Source organism: Poecilia mexicana, unplaced genomic scaffold (genome assembly GCF_051168715.1).
Source record: "Poecilia mexicana isolate PSO_F unplaced genomic scaffold, ASM5116871v1 scaffold_4, whole genome shotgun sequence".
In the NCBI taxonomy this organism is placed as follows: Eukaryota; Metazoa; Chordata; class Actinopteri; order Cyprinodontiformes; family Poeciliidae; genus Poecilia; species Poecilia mexicana.
The window spans coordinates 27235908-27252550 of NW_028263373.1; the positions used below are offsets into that span (position 1 = coordinate 27235908).

Sequence of the window (16643 nt, forward strand, 5' to 3'; positions counted from 1 at the left end):
AATTATTTTATATGACATTTTTGTAACCGCCGAAGGTTACATAGTTGGTGTTCTCGTCCTAACACTGGCTGCGTTCCAGGATGGATCCCTGGAAGCCTTATGTGAGTTTAAGAAATGCCTTTTTTTATTATTTTATTCTTTATGAGCTCATGTGAAGCCTTTCAGAAGATTTTCTTCACAACACTTGTGCTATAACTGTGCTATAGAATAGCACAATCAAGCCTGGAAAGCGCATAATGCTGCCCAGTTTAAAAAGTAACAACATCTTCTTTGGACCACTAACCGCTAAATGGTGAAAACGTGGAACCGTGCGAATCGTCTCAGGACCAGCTTCCTAACCAAGATTCCTTTAATGTCGGCCAAAATTGATAATGAAAGAAGCAGGAGGTAAGGCTTTTGAAAGAACTGTGATCGGCCTGCAATTGGTGCACAAGTGGCAAAAATGGCATCCATATACAAAACCCTCTGCTGACCAAGACAAATCTCGTTTACTGAAAAGCATTCTGATGACCATCAAAACTTTTGGAAAAATATTGTGGACTCATCAGAGAAAAGTGGAACGTCTTCCAGAAAAACATGAAAAATAATAATATAAAATTAACAAATTAACACCTACAGTCAGATATGATGGTGGCAGTTTATTGCCAAATAATGTCAAAGCTTGATCACTCATGGAGCGAGTTATTGAGAAACGATTAACTTCCTGTTTCTCAACTCATTGCAATGCAGCCTTTCTAGTTTCATGTTTGTCTAATGAAGTATTTATCTATTCAATGCAACTGCATATTTTCATGATCTATAGAATATGTAATGTCTTCCTCTGAATAAATGATTGTAATTTCTTAGATTTGATGCTTAAATTACACTTGTAGTCCCTCTGATTTTCACTTTTAGTTATTTTATTTCTTAAGAGCGAATACATTTTGGGTAGTAAAGAAAACGTCATTTGTATTCATGTTTAATACTCAAAAAAGGAGAATGTTTTTTATTGTTTCTGTGGTTTTATGGGTTCAAACAGGCCTTACCAGAAACTCCTTCCTTTTAAAACGTTAGTAACACGCCTCACCTGCTCTTGGGTGTTATGAAGAACATTCATGTGCGAGAACATGACTGCTCCTGCCTCACATACCGCCAAATCAGCTGCAGAGCGGGGCAATCTTCAACAGGTGCTCCGTCTTTATTGGCGCCAAGATTCAGCAGTGAGACCTGAGGTTGTTGCGGATCGTTCTTTTTCCAGTACATCCCCTCTTCCAACCCCCTCCACACCCCCAGCAGGGTGTCAGCGAGCCACCAGTCATCTTCCCTGCCTCCAGTCCCTTCAGTTTTGTTTTTCCTCTCTTCTTCCTTGTTGTATTTCAGCTACTGTTGAGACATGAAGGTTAAACATTTATTGCAGATGGTCAGTTTGTCCACCTCTGTGTAGGTTGTAATAAATCAACTTTTCACTGACTTTCCTTGTTCATACCATTTATACAAAGCTTTGCAGGGGAATTCAATTCAATTCAAAAATAATTTCCAAAGGGAAATTAAATGTTGCATCTCATTTAATTAAAGGAGCAGACAGTATTATTTGTTTGCCAGGCATATTGTCCCATTTTATAGCACAATCAAGTAACTGCTACCTTCAATTATAAAAATGCTATATATATATATATATATATATATATATATATATATATATATATATATATAAACATTTTACTTTGTAATTTAACACTTTGATATTGGGTCTCCTGTCTCTTTAAAATCTCCTGCTTTTTCTGAAGCTCCGCCTTCAGGAAGTCATCACAACATAGCTTCTCTATTAACCCTTTAGCAACATTTTTACCAGTGTTTCACTGAGAATAGCTCGTATAATAAATTGGCTAATGAGCAGTTCCACCTGGTGTTTGCTAATTGCTTCTGGCTAGTCTGAAGGAGCTGAGAGTAAAAGTTGTAGAGGAGGTCTGTTCTGTGAGGTGGAAACTGCAGCTCAGAGGAGGAGCTAGGTCCATCCAGGTTTTGCGCAGATTAATGGTTACCATGGGAGATTCAAGGATTTCTCATTCATGTAAAAATCTAAGCAACACTGTAGCTGTGTTTTTGATGAGCGAGTAACATTATGACATGTTGTAAAGCTAAAATAGTCAATTTTACATAATACTGCCCCTCTAAAGGTGATGGCTGTGGGCAGGAAGGATCTCCTATAGTAGTCTGTATTACAACAAAGAAACCTCCGACTGAAGCAACTCTGCTTTTCTACAACTGTCTTTGCATAATATATATTCTATATATTGTATTCGTACAGCTTCACGTTTTCCACATTGTGTCCTATTAAAAAGAGAACCTCGTATATTATTGGTATTTCATAATCTCCTTTAGACGTGAAAACGGGGCTACAGGTTATGACTGTCAGAAGGCCGTGGCCATGCTGCTCCTTAAGGGTTTTAATACAAGGCGATACAGTGATGTTCCACAGTGCTCAGACAAAATCCCCCACCAGCTTGGATTGTTTAAAGCGCATCGCGTTACATGTCAGCTCAGCACTATGTGGCGCTGCCTTCAGTCAAATGCACCCATCGATGAGCTCTTGAACAAACAGAACTCTCCAGAAGGTTCTGTGAAACTTAACTATCTGTTAAGTCGGCTTGTATCTCCAGTGACCTTTAAGTGAAAACTATGCAACTTTGGAAAAACAGATGCAGAAACAAAACTTTTGAGGCGCCCAAAACACAGTCCACCACAGCGCCAACGTGACAAACACTGGATCATTGAAAGTTCTCTCCATGTTAATATTACCATCTGTCTTTAACAAGTCTCATTAAAAGTCTGAATTTTGTGTTTGTTGGATGCAAATGTTAATAAAGCTAACAGCTTTTTAGAGTGTATGCTTGTATTTTTTTTGGTTGTTTTTGATAATTTAGCTAAGACACTTCATGTCAGCTGTAATGTTACAGAAATACTTCCTTAGATTAAGCAAACATGGCACCAGAAGTAAGGAATTTGGTGTGTGGTAAAATTTCTTTTAAGTGAAATTTAATATATAGCATTTTTATAACAACTGAAGGAAACAGTGACTTGATTGTGCTATAATAGCAGCATGTGCCTGGAAAATACACAATACTGACACTTTTACAAGCTAACATGATCTGTCAACTTTCATTTGTGCCTAATTGTTCTAAGTATGGAACAAAAGGCAAGGAAGTTTAGGTCCTGTATTTTTGTTGCTAGTTGTCACCTTTTGACATTTTTAGTTTTCTATATCAAACTGTAGTGATGTTCATCAGGGATTGAAGGAAGCTGAGAGTAAAGCATGGAGGGAGACTCTTCACTGGTCGACCTTGTAATTTCTGAGCAGCCCTCGTTCTTTCAGTAGCTCATTCTCCCACACTATCGGATGTCTTTGAACAGAGCATGTATGAGATTGTCAAGTATGCCGCATTAATGTTTAACTGCGAGTGACAGAGCTGATAAAAGTCGTTTACAACAACATTATCAAGAGCGCTCCAAAGAATTTCTGATAAGCCGAGTGTTTAAAGCTAGTTTAGAGGTTTCAAGAAGTCGTTTTCTCCAATGCTCTTAAAGTGAACTAATCTGGTATCTCTACTTAATTTCAAGACACTGGCATGGACAGATTGAAGGAGATGGTGTGTTTTTTTGTTTTTTGTTTTTCTTTAAGATGAGCCTTCCTAATGAATCTCGTCAATAAATTAAGGCATGATTAACAAGCAATTGCCCAGAGGATTGAACAGAGCTGAGGAGAGTCCAGCTGAAGCGGAGATTATCGTTCCTATTAAGGAGAATCACTTTAAGGGGTTGATTACTTTGCTTGTGTGTGTGTGTTTTTTTTTTAAAGAGTTTAAATTTGTGTTTAACTTACAGCTATTGATGTCTTATCTGCTATCACTCTGTGCTGTTTGGGCTTCAGGATGCAGATTGAAAGGCTGAGATCACAAACGTGTCGCTTTTGTTTGGGAATAATTATTTCTGTTTTGGAATCGGTAATAAACGGATCAAAACGCCGCTTTTTAAAGGTTTTTTTTTTTTGTTGGCTCTAGTGGCCTTTATTTGAAAGTAGTTTGACTGGAAAGAGGGTAATGAGAGAGGGGGAAGACACATGGCAAATGTTGCCAGGCCAGGAATTGAACCTGCAACCACCGGCATGAGGACTAAGGCCTCAATACATGGGGTTGGGCTTTGCCCCTGCGCCACCACAGCACCCAAAAAGCTGCTTATTTTTTTTATTTAACTAGTATAAACATGGCATCATAGATTTATTTATTTTCTTTTTTGTGCATCTGGGTATTCTTTCCACTCCTGGGTTGAATTTTATTTTCCTTTTTTTTTTCTCCTTGCTATGCTGGACAGACCGAGTCAATAAACAATCTCAGAGGCATTATTTTTCAGTAGATTTCAAAGCTCTGGCCGGGCCGCTCATTTCAGGGAAGGTTTGGCTGCACGCTGGTAGCTGTTATTGTGTTGGAACATGAGTCATTACCTCGCTTAAAGGTCTTCGGCACTTTGATGGCGTTCTTTAGAAGACTTTGCCTGCACTTACTGCTTGTCCGCCCAACATACACGCAAAACAAAAAAAACACCTTCACACTCTGATGTTATCAGATTTGTTGGAAACAGCTGATGGAGTCAATTACCGTTTTATAACCATTAAACTTCTCACAATGCAGACTTCAGTCTTTTGTTTCTCTTCAAATGTCAAGATTATTTTCGCCTCCAGAGGTCCGTGACAAAGTTTATAGTTCAGATTTTGTTTTCGTACTGAAATTTCACCGTAAAAACTGTTTTTACTTGATGATGATCATGGAGCTGCTCACCTTACTTCTGAGGCTTGACCCATCCTCAGAGAAAGCTCATTTGACTCGCTTCTATCTGGAATTGCAATTTTTTATTTTTTATTTTTTAGTCCTGATGTCTCATGACGGCAGGCGACGGCTGTAATTAGGAGCAGTAAATTATTGTATCATTGTTGGTTCAATGACAGATTTAATTGACATATTGAGAAATATGATTATACGCTGTTTTTAGGAAAGCAGCTGTACTACTTCCATTTTATTTTTGAAGCAGTAGTTGTAAGACTTTGGCTCTACGCAGTGGTAGATGTATTATGTTAAAGGTGCAATAATTCTTTTTCTTTTTAATTTAAACTTTTGCTCGTGATTTACACAATAACGTACAAGATGGCATGCTGAAACTTTGTCATAACAGGCCTGTCATGACAACATTTTGTTGAATGATAAACTGTCCCAGAATTTATTGCGATTAAATATATTGTTGTTTTGAGACCATTTTCAAGTAATATAACGGTAATGGTATCATAATACAAGAACACAAACTCCTTTAGCCTCCTCAGCAACTCTACAGTAATAGAAGGAGTATAGAAAACCCCAATATTTCTAATCTGAATGTTCCTGTAAGTTTTGAGGAGCTTTCCATCTGAATTGACGCTGCTCCTTTGTAGCTGTATTTGTTTAAGATGACTTGTTCAAAGAAAGGGGGAACCGTCTGTCGTCCGCTGTAGCTGGTATCTACTTCTGGCTTTTTTTTTTCTGGGTATTCCTCTTTGCATCTCAACCCCCCCCCCATTTTTTTTTAAACTTTAAATTAGTTAACCAAATTTGTTCTCCTGGATGTACTTTCCGGCTCTCATCTTGAAATTCTCTCCACACTTGTCAGTAATAGCAGACATCCACTGTGGCAGAATGTAGTTGGCAGGAAATCCCTGCCGAGACTCCACTTCTTCACTGGTTTTCCACTCTCGTGGCAACGCCACCAAACTTCCTGAAAAGATTCATGTTTCATATTACAACTAGGAAGGCCAGTTCACGTTGCTTTGCCTTATTTGCAAAACAAGTTTCTGTTGAGAACTTCCCTTTCGTTGTCCGTCACGCTTCGTGGCGGCTGGTGAGCGGCAGCCATCGTTAACGGCGTCATGACGGCACCAGCTCCAAACGGCGGAGTGATTGTGTGACATTTCGTCTGTGGCCCTGTCACTTCGGAGATCAGATGCCTCTTTGTGATTAATCTTCAATTAGACAAAAGAACGGGGCCTAATGAGACACTTTTTCAGAGGAGTGAGCGATCGGCTCGCTCGGCACGCGATGACAGATGCGGCCCCTGGAGGCCGTCAGATTACTGGAGCGTGTTGTTGGCAAAACACAGCTATTAATGACGTGCCAGAACACCGAAACTGAAAAAACATAAATGACACAAGGATGATGAAAAGATGTTTGAATGGAAACACAGTGAAAGCTGTAAAAAAACATGAATTTATACTGGCATTTATACATTTAAAATAATTTTACATTTTGTAGAGCATTTTTAACAATTTAAATGACTAAATAGGGGAAACGTTACAATATTTTTTTTTCCTATGCTTCCTCTTCTTTAAGGGAACTTTGAGGTAAGTAATGAGAGACCAGATTAGATTAGGGATGTTCGGCTCAAATTAAAACATGTAGATATAATTGGTGAAATTTTATTCGGGTCAATTTCAGATTTTATCTAAAGAGCTTGGATTTTTTTAAATTTTTTTTCTTTTTTACAGCTCTCTTACTGCCGCTGTGACTGTGGTGTCAGCAGCAGAGATTTTACCCCATCACTCTTTGAAAGAGCGGCGTTAACAGAGCTGCACGTATCAGTCCCCTGTGCATATTTCACACGGCTCATTGGCAGGATTAATTGCCAACAAGTCCCCTGTGGTCCAGGAACGCAATTACCAACTGACCCAAATCGCTCTCTTGGCCTGAAGTCACTGTCTCTGCTCTGGCAGCTTTACACCTGAGACACAGTCTCCACATAACCTCGCACAAGGCCCCCACTCCCCACCACAGTCAGGCATCACGGCTCAATTTTAGATTCCTCTGATAGGTGCAGTGTGTGCGGCGCAAGACGGAGAGACCTGACGGGTTCTTTTCTTTCTTTTTTTTTAACCCATTAGGCCGTTTTTGTGTTTAAGCAAAGGTATCCGGTTACCTTGGGATTTCAAGCTCATGATTTGGGGCTCGTTTGTGGGTTTTGATATCTTCTTTTCAGGAATATGCATCCTTTGAATTCAGACGGTATCTGTTGCAAATGGGGTGCCCTCGTCTTGAAACGAAATGCTAGGCAGACACCAACTGCTAGATAAGTTAGTAAATTTTTAGTTTGCAGATGAGGGTGATGAGATTTAGGGTGGTTTCACACCTGATGGTACACTTTGCTGAAAATGTGCTATATAAATAAGATGACCTCACCTTACTTGATTCTGGAGCAAAATTTCAACATCTGTTACATTTTCAGCTGCTATGGTTGTCTTTTACACAACAGATCAAAGCTTTTGAAAAAAGCCCCTCGCCTGTGGTGGCGCCGCACCAAGAAGGAACCACTGAAGGAAACAACAGGAATACCTCAGAAGAAGACAAACGCAGAATCCTCCTTCACAAGTTGCAAACAAAAACATAGTGGCGTCAGATTTTGAAGTGATTGTAGGATTTCTCGTTTGTCTTTGCTAAAAGGCCATGAGCCATTTCTCCTGCTGTCGCCAGACTCTTGAGTTTACCCAGAATGCCCAGCACTATAGTCTGCTTCCTGCTTTTGGAGCGGTCTTGCATCCATATATGGACTCAAACAACACCAGAGTTAACTTCAACCAAACAGAGAGGTTTGTAGGCATGAGAGTTTGATTTCACATTGACATCTCCCCAAACTTTCAAGGCAAATGAACTAGAGTTGGATTAGAGCAGCTGGTGTGATTGCACCCAGAGTCTTTTGAACAATAACAGTAAAGGGTTTCAAGATGCTGTCAGGTCTGGACTCGATCAGCACGACACCTTTAGTCTTTCTCTTGTGGTCATTCTGTTTCAAATTTGCTCCTCTATTGGTGTCATTGCCCTGTTGATGACCCAGTTTTGCCAAGGCTATGACTCTGACTTCATGTGACTCTGAAATACTTGAATATAGAGGAGTTTATGGTTTACCCAACAGTTCTAGGGGGCAAAGGGAGAGGTGGTCTCAAGGGTGGTGACTCTCTGCAACAAATGACATCATTTGTTCAGAACCCACTCCCTGAACCCTGAACTCACATGAGGGAAAAGCTGACTGACAAAATGGAAAAGCAAACAGAAATGTGACCGGCTGCATGTGTCAGTGACGTAGTGGTTTGGGGACAAGGAGATGGTCTTTTTTATTAATGGAAGATATAGATTTCCCACTAATCATCTAATCCAGGTGTTGCAACCGGTGGCTCTCTGGATTTTCCACAATCGCTCTTGAAATCACGTTGGCTAAAAATTGTGCAGGACCATTTAATGTTTAATATATAGTAAAAAATGTAGGTTTTACCAGTTTTCAGATATTTCTTTACATAGAAAAATTGGGGGAATTTCCACAACAGAATGATGCTGAAAGTACTATTAAGGTATATGTATTTTGCTTTTAGAAGAAAGGTTTTTGTCATTAAGTTGAAAACTGTGTGCTGTGCTTTAACACAATTTCCCACAAAAATCAAATGGGTAGAAAAATAAATTCATTGTTTTTCTAAAGCTTTTTCTAATTTAAAATAAAAAATGTGTCAAATAATAAGTTGTGTTTTTTTTTTTCAAAATGATTACTGAAATTAAATTGCAAACCAGATTTGGTGTCTCAATTCAGAGATTAGAGCGATCTGTCTGCTAAATCAGTGGAAGTTAAAAACGTTTTTGCAAAATTGTGGAAATCATTTCAAATGTTGCCGTTTGAAAGGTTTCCTTCCTTCAGCCTTCACAGAGAGTAAAGCCTATTTGAACAACAACCAAACAATTAAATAAATGTTGCAGTTACATAATTGATCCTTTCCCGTCGTTCTGACGGCTCTCTCTCCGTCAGACGGTTCCGACGGTCCGCGGCCGAGTGGGAACGCTTACAGATTGACAGGTTATTTTTGGGGTTTGTGTTGTTTGTCAGAAAGAGTCATCTCAGTGTGAATCCTTCATCTCGCCTGACACCTCCCATATTGTGAAACAGTTGCTCATACTGATTAACTTCTGTTTGCTTCCAGTCCAAATAAGCAGAGACGGAGCGGCGAGGCTTAGCTGGATGGAAAGCGTTTATTCACAGTGCTGATGAGAGCACTCATGCGTGGTCTTCAGAGCATCGCTAATGCTATTACGAGTAGAGCGGAGGGGGCGGTGGGGACTTCCTCATGCTGTTGGACCGTACAAAGAGGAGCCACCGCTTCCTTGTCTGATGTAATGCATGAGAGGGGGCAAAGGCTATCATCTGGGTCTAAGTGTTTTGTCCCAGAATCTACTTTATTAGCAGATTACCTAATTGTGCGTATTGTACTGTTCAGTCAGCGCTGACTCTTGGCCTCTGTGCTAAATTTGGATGGCTTGTGTCTGAGCTCCCTATTTACTGATTTTTAATTTTTTAAAATTATTTTCAGGTTGCTTGAGAACAGAGATCGACACAAACTTTGTGTATCAGGTTTGAGGTCACTTGTGTTCATTTCACATGGATCCGTCACAATGGAAACATTTCCTAATCTCCTAAATCCTGTCAGTGGGCCAACTTTCAATTGTCACACAAGCATCAAAAGAATGAAAAAAAACAAACAAAAAAAACAAAAAAACATAGATAAAATGTCACAGATTTGTTCTGGTGCTCAATATGGACAGCAGTTACTAGGGGTGCACCGATTGCAGTTTTCTGGCCGATTCTGATTTTGGATGGTACCAATTTAGTTTTTTTGGGGTTTTTTTTGTCTGAAATGTCGTTAAATATAGCAAGAAAGTTGTGAAGTATCTAACTGTGCACCTCCGAGTCCTTTCTTTGTCATCGGAAAGGTTTAGAGCCAGCCTCTCTGGACTTGGGACAGGTTCATAGGGGCAACTGGCAAAGAGGTGGCATAGTTTATGTAAAGAAACAAAGAACAGTGTGTGTGTGTGTGTGTGTGCGTGCCGTGATCAGAGTGCAGGCTTGCTGTGCGCAGTGAGCATACCGGTGCTATCAGACAACCAAACCGGAAAGTCTGTAGGCAAACAAAACAAAGCAGAGGGGTAATGAGGCCGCAGGAAATGGCGGACCACTGCTGCATGTAAGGCAGCAACAAACTGGCTGGGCAGGTAGACGGGTCAGGTGAAACCCAGCGGAGGCTACCTTCGGTCAGGTGAGGAAAAGTCCAGAAAACCCTCTGGAAATGTTCTACTGAGAGATAAGACCTTAACCTCCTTGCGCCGGAAAATAATAAGGTTTCAAGATATTATTAGGAATCTAAGATAAAGTTTAATAGTGAGAAGATTTGATTATTTTTAAATTTAGGAATCGCACGGTGTGTGACTTTTTTCTTAAACTATTCATGTTTCCTCAGGACTCCAGCCTGACCTTTTGGACTGGACGTCCTGCTGCACCTCACCCTGAATCGTTCAAAGCATTCTTGGCACTATATGACATTTACTTTATCAATAAGTCACATTTTTTCATTTTTCATGCCTAAGTAGGGATGGAGTGGTATGAAAATTTTCATAATCTGATTACTCTGCACACATTTATTATGGTCATCATTTTATATTAAAAAACTGTTGAAAATATCAGATGAGTAATCTTACATGCTATAATTACAATGGATTATTAGGGCCATACTAAGAAAAAAAAAAGAATAAAGTCATAAAATTATAAGAAAAGCCATAATGTATAGACTAAATAATTATGAGAATAGTAAAAATAATACAGGAATAACATTATTTTGAGAATAAAGTTATGTTACAAGAATAAAGTCATAATATTATAACCATTCCAGTAAATACTGCGACTTTATTCTCATACCATTTCAACTTTATTCTCGTACAACTTATCATATAATTGCTTTATTCTCTTAATTTTATGACTTTATTCTTGTAATTTTAATGTATTTCTTAAATGTTCTTAGCATAGTCATAGTACTCCATCGTACTACAATAATGAACAGAGTGGATAGTATATTTAAATTATATTTTATTCACACATTGATACGTCCATATAACACATCTGTTTTAGAACTAAGGGTGCCCAAAATGTGGCGTGCGGGACATTTGAGGCCCTCTGATTGCTTTTAGGTCGAGCTCTCACTGATGCAAAGCCCTTATGAAAAAGATGCAGACAAATAATGTTTCCTTGTTACATTTTACATTTTTAAATTGTTACATACTTTATTGTCACAAAGTATTTGTCTTCGACTAGCTGTTTTTTTTGTTTGTTTTTTTTGCTTTAATTACCTGTTCACAAAATGACATTAAAACACATGTGACATAATCAGCCTTCAGATACGGCCTTGGAAGGATGCAGACCTGCATTTGGACACGCCCACGGTGTGTGATGGATGAAACTCTGTTCTTGAAAACAACAGCAAGGAAAAATGGCTTTTTGGTTTTGATCCAAACATTGCTGAAACCTTACCTTGTCCTGCGGAAGTGGACACTTGCTTATACCTCTGCTGTTTACTGCCGAGGCCGGTCAGACGCAAGATATGTGTTGAGTCGCAGCCGGTATAGTCGAGTAGGGTTTTAGACAGCTATTTAACTTTTTTAAATGCCTCTTATCAAGTGGTTTGTACTTTTCAGCTCATTAGTTGCTTCATTTTAGCATAAATCTGTCCAAATAAAACCGTTTGAATTCACTCAGCTGTGTTGCGTTGCTTTTCTCCCGGGGCAGCTCTCCTGAATGAACAGGCGGTCAGGAAAACAGTCAGTGAGTCTTTTCTAATAATCCCACTGACGGCGTTCCCTGTTGCCCTGAGGCAGATTCCTGTTAGCCCCGCTGGCTCTGGATGGGGCCCACGCTGAGTAAGAAACCATTTGGTTGTCAAATTTTTGTCTGAATTATTGGAGTTTACACATAGGATCAGGTATAAAGTAAAGCTAAGTAAAAAGGTGAAGGCTTTACCAAGGATGTGTGAGCGGTGCTGAATGATGAGCATGTTTGTGTCGGCTGTTGTTTAGCTAAAACAATAACTCGGGAGCTTGCAGCAGACATAATGTAGGCTGAAACAGCAGAGCAATCCGGATGGCAATGTGACGGCAAAGTTTTTCTAATTCTCTTTCAATCCCAGCCATCATGACCTGATGAATAAAGACCTTTTCAGAACTGAAATTGCATTTCTTTGACAGATCGTGGTTCTTTAGAATTGCTGTAATGGTCTAATATTCTTGGATGATCAGTTGTGTTTGATAGCGAATTACTTTATCTGAACATTTAATGGCTTTGATAATTCCAGCATTTAGCTCTTTGTCTTGTTGCCTTGGCCTACGAGACTAAAAAGACTATCAGAGGTTATCATAATGGGGCTGGCATAGAAGGAAATGGCCTCATTTTATTTAACTATGGAAAAAAAAAAAATATAAGTAAGGCAGAACATTTTCAAGGATGTCCAGGTTAGATTGTAAAGCCACGGCAAGTTTTCCAATTGGTGATGAAAGTGACTTTGGAATGCTTAAATTAATACAACTTTACTGTTTTTTCTTCTTCTGGTGGTTTAATAATTTAGTAGCACATACATAGTGATGCTCAGCAATGTCAACCATCAGATCACAGCTTTACGTTACTCCTCAGGTTGACCAACATTAAATATGCTTTTGCATGTTTCACTGAATGTATATTAAGGTCTCAAAACCGGAGTAAAACCCTGGAATACCCTTTGCATTCTGGGTATTCCAGATTAGAATGGGTCCGGTCGATGCGATATTAGGAAAATCATGGCTAAGAAGATCCAGGACATGGCAAACTGTTTTTGACTGATGTGTGGTTTAGTATTACAGCTTTTAAATCGGGCAATAATTATCATATTGGAATGATCCACTGCGTCCAACTGCACTCGAACAATATTCTGTCACTTCTTGAACTTTATTTTTTTTGCCGTTTTTGAAGCTGTAACCTTCTAAACCCCTGACATAAATCGATATCCGTGACCGACCCCTGCCTCAAATAGTCGGGACAAAAACAGACAGATGTGAAAAACAGAAGAGTGGAGCTGGAATAGATGATATATTTCTGATCAAAATGATGATAATATAGGTGGATCCTGCCTTGTTTATGTTATCTAAAGCTTACCCAGATATATTAAATATAATGTTTGCCCTTTGTTAGACATATCAGTAACTTAACTCCCTCTCTTATTCAAACTGGTATTGTAGTCCAACTGGTTTGTCCCCATTCCCACCTTGATCTGATATGACTACATCCTGGTTTGTTTTTGTTTTAAATGTGTCAGTATTATTATTTTTTTCCAAGGTTCTGCCAGAGGACAGACGTTCTCTGGGCTGCCTGCTCTGCAGAAACAGAGACTGGACATGTTCTTTTATTAAAATGTACTTTAAATATCGTTTATTTTTAGATCAAATTTGCTATTTAATTTTATCTTGATAAATATTTATTTGCTTATGTTGCCTGCTTTTTATTTTGGTGTTCCTGTGGTATTTGTAATATCGGTTCATCCAAAAACATTCCCCGATCTGATTAAAAAAAAAACCCCTCAGCCGTCAGCTAGTCATTCGCTAATGTGCAGCAATCTTTTCCGCTCCAAACCAAACCTTTATTCATCTCACTTCTTTAAGAGTTGCTGAGCAGAAAACCGGTGTGGAACTTTGTGAGCTGGATCCCGTCCAGGCAGAACATGAGCACCTGTCAGTGTGGGAATCTCAAGGTTAATTAAAACATTAGCACTCACTCAATCTGCTCCAGGTAAATGAAGGTCTGCATAATTATTTCTTAAAGATCTCCGGTTAGTAGTTGTTGTCTCAGACTAATCTACAAGGACAGATGGCTCAATCTGCTCAGCGTACATGTAAAGTCCAGCAGGTCATAGACGTGAGTATTTCACTGCTCTGCCCTATCAGCAGACACTAGGTAAGAACAGCAAGAGCCAAAGTTTGTAGAAGCACTCTAAAAACCTCCATTTTTATTTAGTTTCTTGGTATGATGCAGGTTGGCAGGACTTTCGGAGCGGATGACATAAATAGAATCTGCATAAGAAACTGCAGTGTTTTTGTGACTGATATGGGAGGTGGTCCTTGCAATAAAAGTTTCTCCAAAGCGTTGAATGTGTTCCGTAAGGCCGTCTGCTGCTCGGCCCCCATAGTATGAGACCTAGACAAAAATAAATGCTGCATGAGAATTTGTATATTTCTCTGTTTTCACTATAATTAGGAAACAACAATTCCTCATTAAACCTGAATATTTAAGAAGGTAAAAGAATATCCACCATATATATTGACCATAGTCGCTGAAATACTGGGCAACTGTTAGGGTGCAGAATTATTATGCATCTATATATATATATATATATATATATATATTTATATTCTCATTTATGCATCAGAGCACCTCTCCCTGACCTTTTAAATTAAACAAACAAAAAGGTCATAATTTCCTGAACAGAAGGGGGGGAATCAGATTTTGAAGTAAATTTTATTGGTGTAGTAGCACATTTCAGCAACAAGGCAGATCAAAGTGCTTTACATCATGAGAAACGGCATGCAGTCACAAATTATGAAGCTAGGAGTAAACATTACATTTTGTCAAATGCCATCAAAATCAGTAAGTAATTACACATGAAATATGTTCATCAATATTCCATTTATTCCTGATAAAAGATGACCCTAAACAGGTGGGGTTTTAAAGGAACTCAGTGTTTCAGCCGTCTTTCAGTTTTCTGGACGTTTGTTCCAGATTTGTGGTGCATAGAAGCTGAATGCTGCTTCTCCATGTTTGGTTCTGGTTCTGGAGATGCAGAGCAGAACCAGAACCAGAAGACCTGAGAGGCTGACCTATGAAGTCTTTGCAGTAATCGGTGTGATTAGAGATAAACATGAGTCTTCAGGTTGTAGATGACCGACTTTATCACAACTGTTAAGCTTCTTTGGACCCTACAGCTCAGTAATAAGGACACTGTGTGCACAATTATTTGGCAAGTCTCATTTATCAGAATCACCAACCACGGTGCTCTCAATTAATCCAAAAAAACGTTAACAAACCTCAAACACTAATGTTCCAGAAAGTAAAGTTTTGGCTTTCTTAGCGCGTGCACGATTATTGGACAACTATTATTATGCAGAGTTATTGCGCAACTAAATGAAAAACACCCATTTTCATTTATTATTTTCATCTGTTTAAGCTTTCCAGTAAAACATTTCTGACGTGGAAAAAGAATGAGTCGGTGGCCGATGCTGCACAGCACAGAGAGGCGGTTCTGTTTCCCTTCACTGGAAATCTGCTGCACAAGAACTTCCCAGCAGTTCTCAGTTGGGTTCGAGTCAGACGAGGAAGGGGCTCATGTTCCTATTTAAAGGGTTTAATGGCTAGCCACACAACTTTGATGCATGTAATGGAGCATTGTCCTGCAGACACACATCACCTGCTATGATTAAATCCATTAAGCATTCACGTTTATCCGGCTTGAAGCTAGAAAACGTGCCTCAAAATGGTGATGTGGTCAAACTTACTCACTTAATTATTGTGCACACAGTGTAGAAGTAATATTTGTGTGCCTGTGCCAGGTTCAGGCTGCTGCTGAATCTGAATACTGCCCCTCTGTGCCTGACTGCATGCTTGCAGACGAGCAGTATGTGAGAAATAGAGAGCATAGAACTTCCAGAACTCTGCTTCGCAAAATTAAGACGGGGCTGAAAAAAAAAAGAAAACAAGTAAACTTAAGGAAACGAGACCTAGTTGTCGGCTGCGCGTCCTCAAAATATTGTTTTCAACTTGGGCGGAGAGTATAACAATCCAGAAGTGGCGCCCACCAGTAATTATGATGCGAGTACAAAGAATCCTTTTCTTTTTTTTTCCCCTTTCCAAAGGGAGAAGGGATGTGTAGGTGTATTAATTCCCGTTCCTTCCTGCTTCCTCGACTTGGAAGTTCAGATTTAGAAAAAAAAAAAAAAATAGCCCACCCTCCCCCTTGAAAGAAAAAAAGGAAGAAAAGGCCCAAAAAACAAGAGCTGTCAGGTTGAGTGATGCCAATCGTGCGTAGCATCTGTGTTCCCACTGCTGCTCCCTGTAGTATATGCCACACTGTGGCAATGTGGGAAATTGACACTGTCAATTTATCAGAACAAAAGCTTTCCTCAGCAAGAGGAATGCACATCTTAGGGCCCTGGAGACAAAAAAAAAATCCTTCTCCACCCCACCCACCCTTACCTGCATCTAAACAGAATGTAGGACATTCACAACACCAGAAATAGCAATTTCACTCACAATTATCATTTTTGAATTTATCCCCTGCAGTCAAAACTTGGTGTTTCACTTCAGGAGGCAGAGCTGCACTTTAATGTTAACTTTCTTTAAGTAAACAACTGAAGCGGAGACGGATTCAAACGGCTGCTGCAACCCGACACCGAGCCACATTATTGATCTAGATAGGTTGTTTTTTTTTCCCCTTTGGAAATGAATATTCATTTGTTAAAACTGACTGTCTATTGTCCTTCTTTCCAGGTGACTTATCCTGTGATCCTGACCATCGTTAGTGTTGGTATTTAGGTAAGGTTTTCTAAATACTTTTACGGTCTCTTTGTCAAGCCAAGTCCACATGTAGTTGGATATATGAGAAAAAGGAGCACGTCGTTATGCACAAAACACTGTTTTTATCACTAAAAATGGTTATTAATAAAAACTCCCACCAAAGTAGAGATTTCAGAAAAGTCTGTATTTGTGTGTACCTG

The 16643-nt window shown here is 39.3% G+C and overlaps 1 protein-coding gene across 3 annotated transcripts in view; it reads left to right on the plus strand.

Moving 5' to 3' along the window:
* The window catches only part of lpp (LIM domain containing preferred translocation partner in lipoma), a 181159-nt gene that overhangs the window by 15734 nt on the left and 148782 nt on the right, over positions 1-16643 (plus strand). For all 3 annotated transcript variants that reach the window (XM_014974477.2, XM_014974437.2, XM_014974442.2), the window contains one exon: positions 16417-16461. The gene's annotated coding sequence lies outside the window, so the exon portion shown is untranslated. The remainder of the gene's footprint in view (positions 1-16416; positions 16462-16643) is intronic.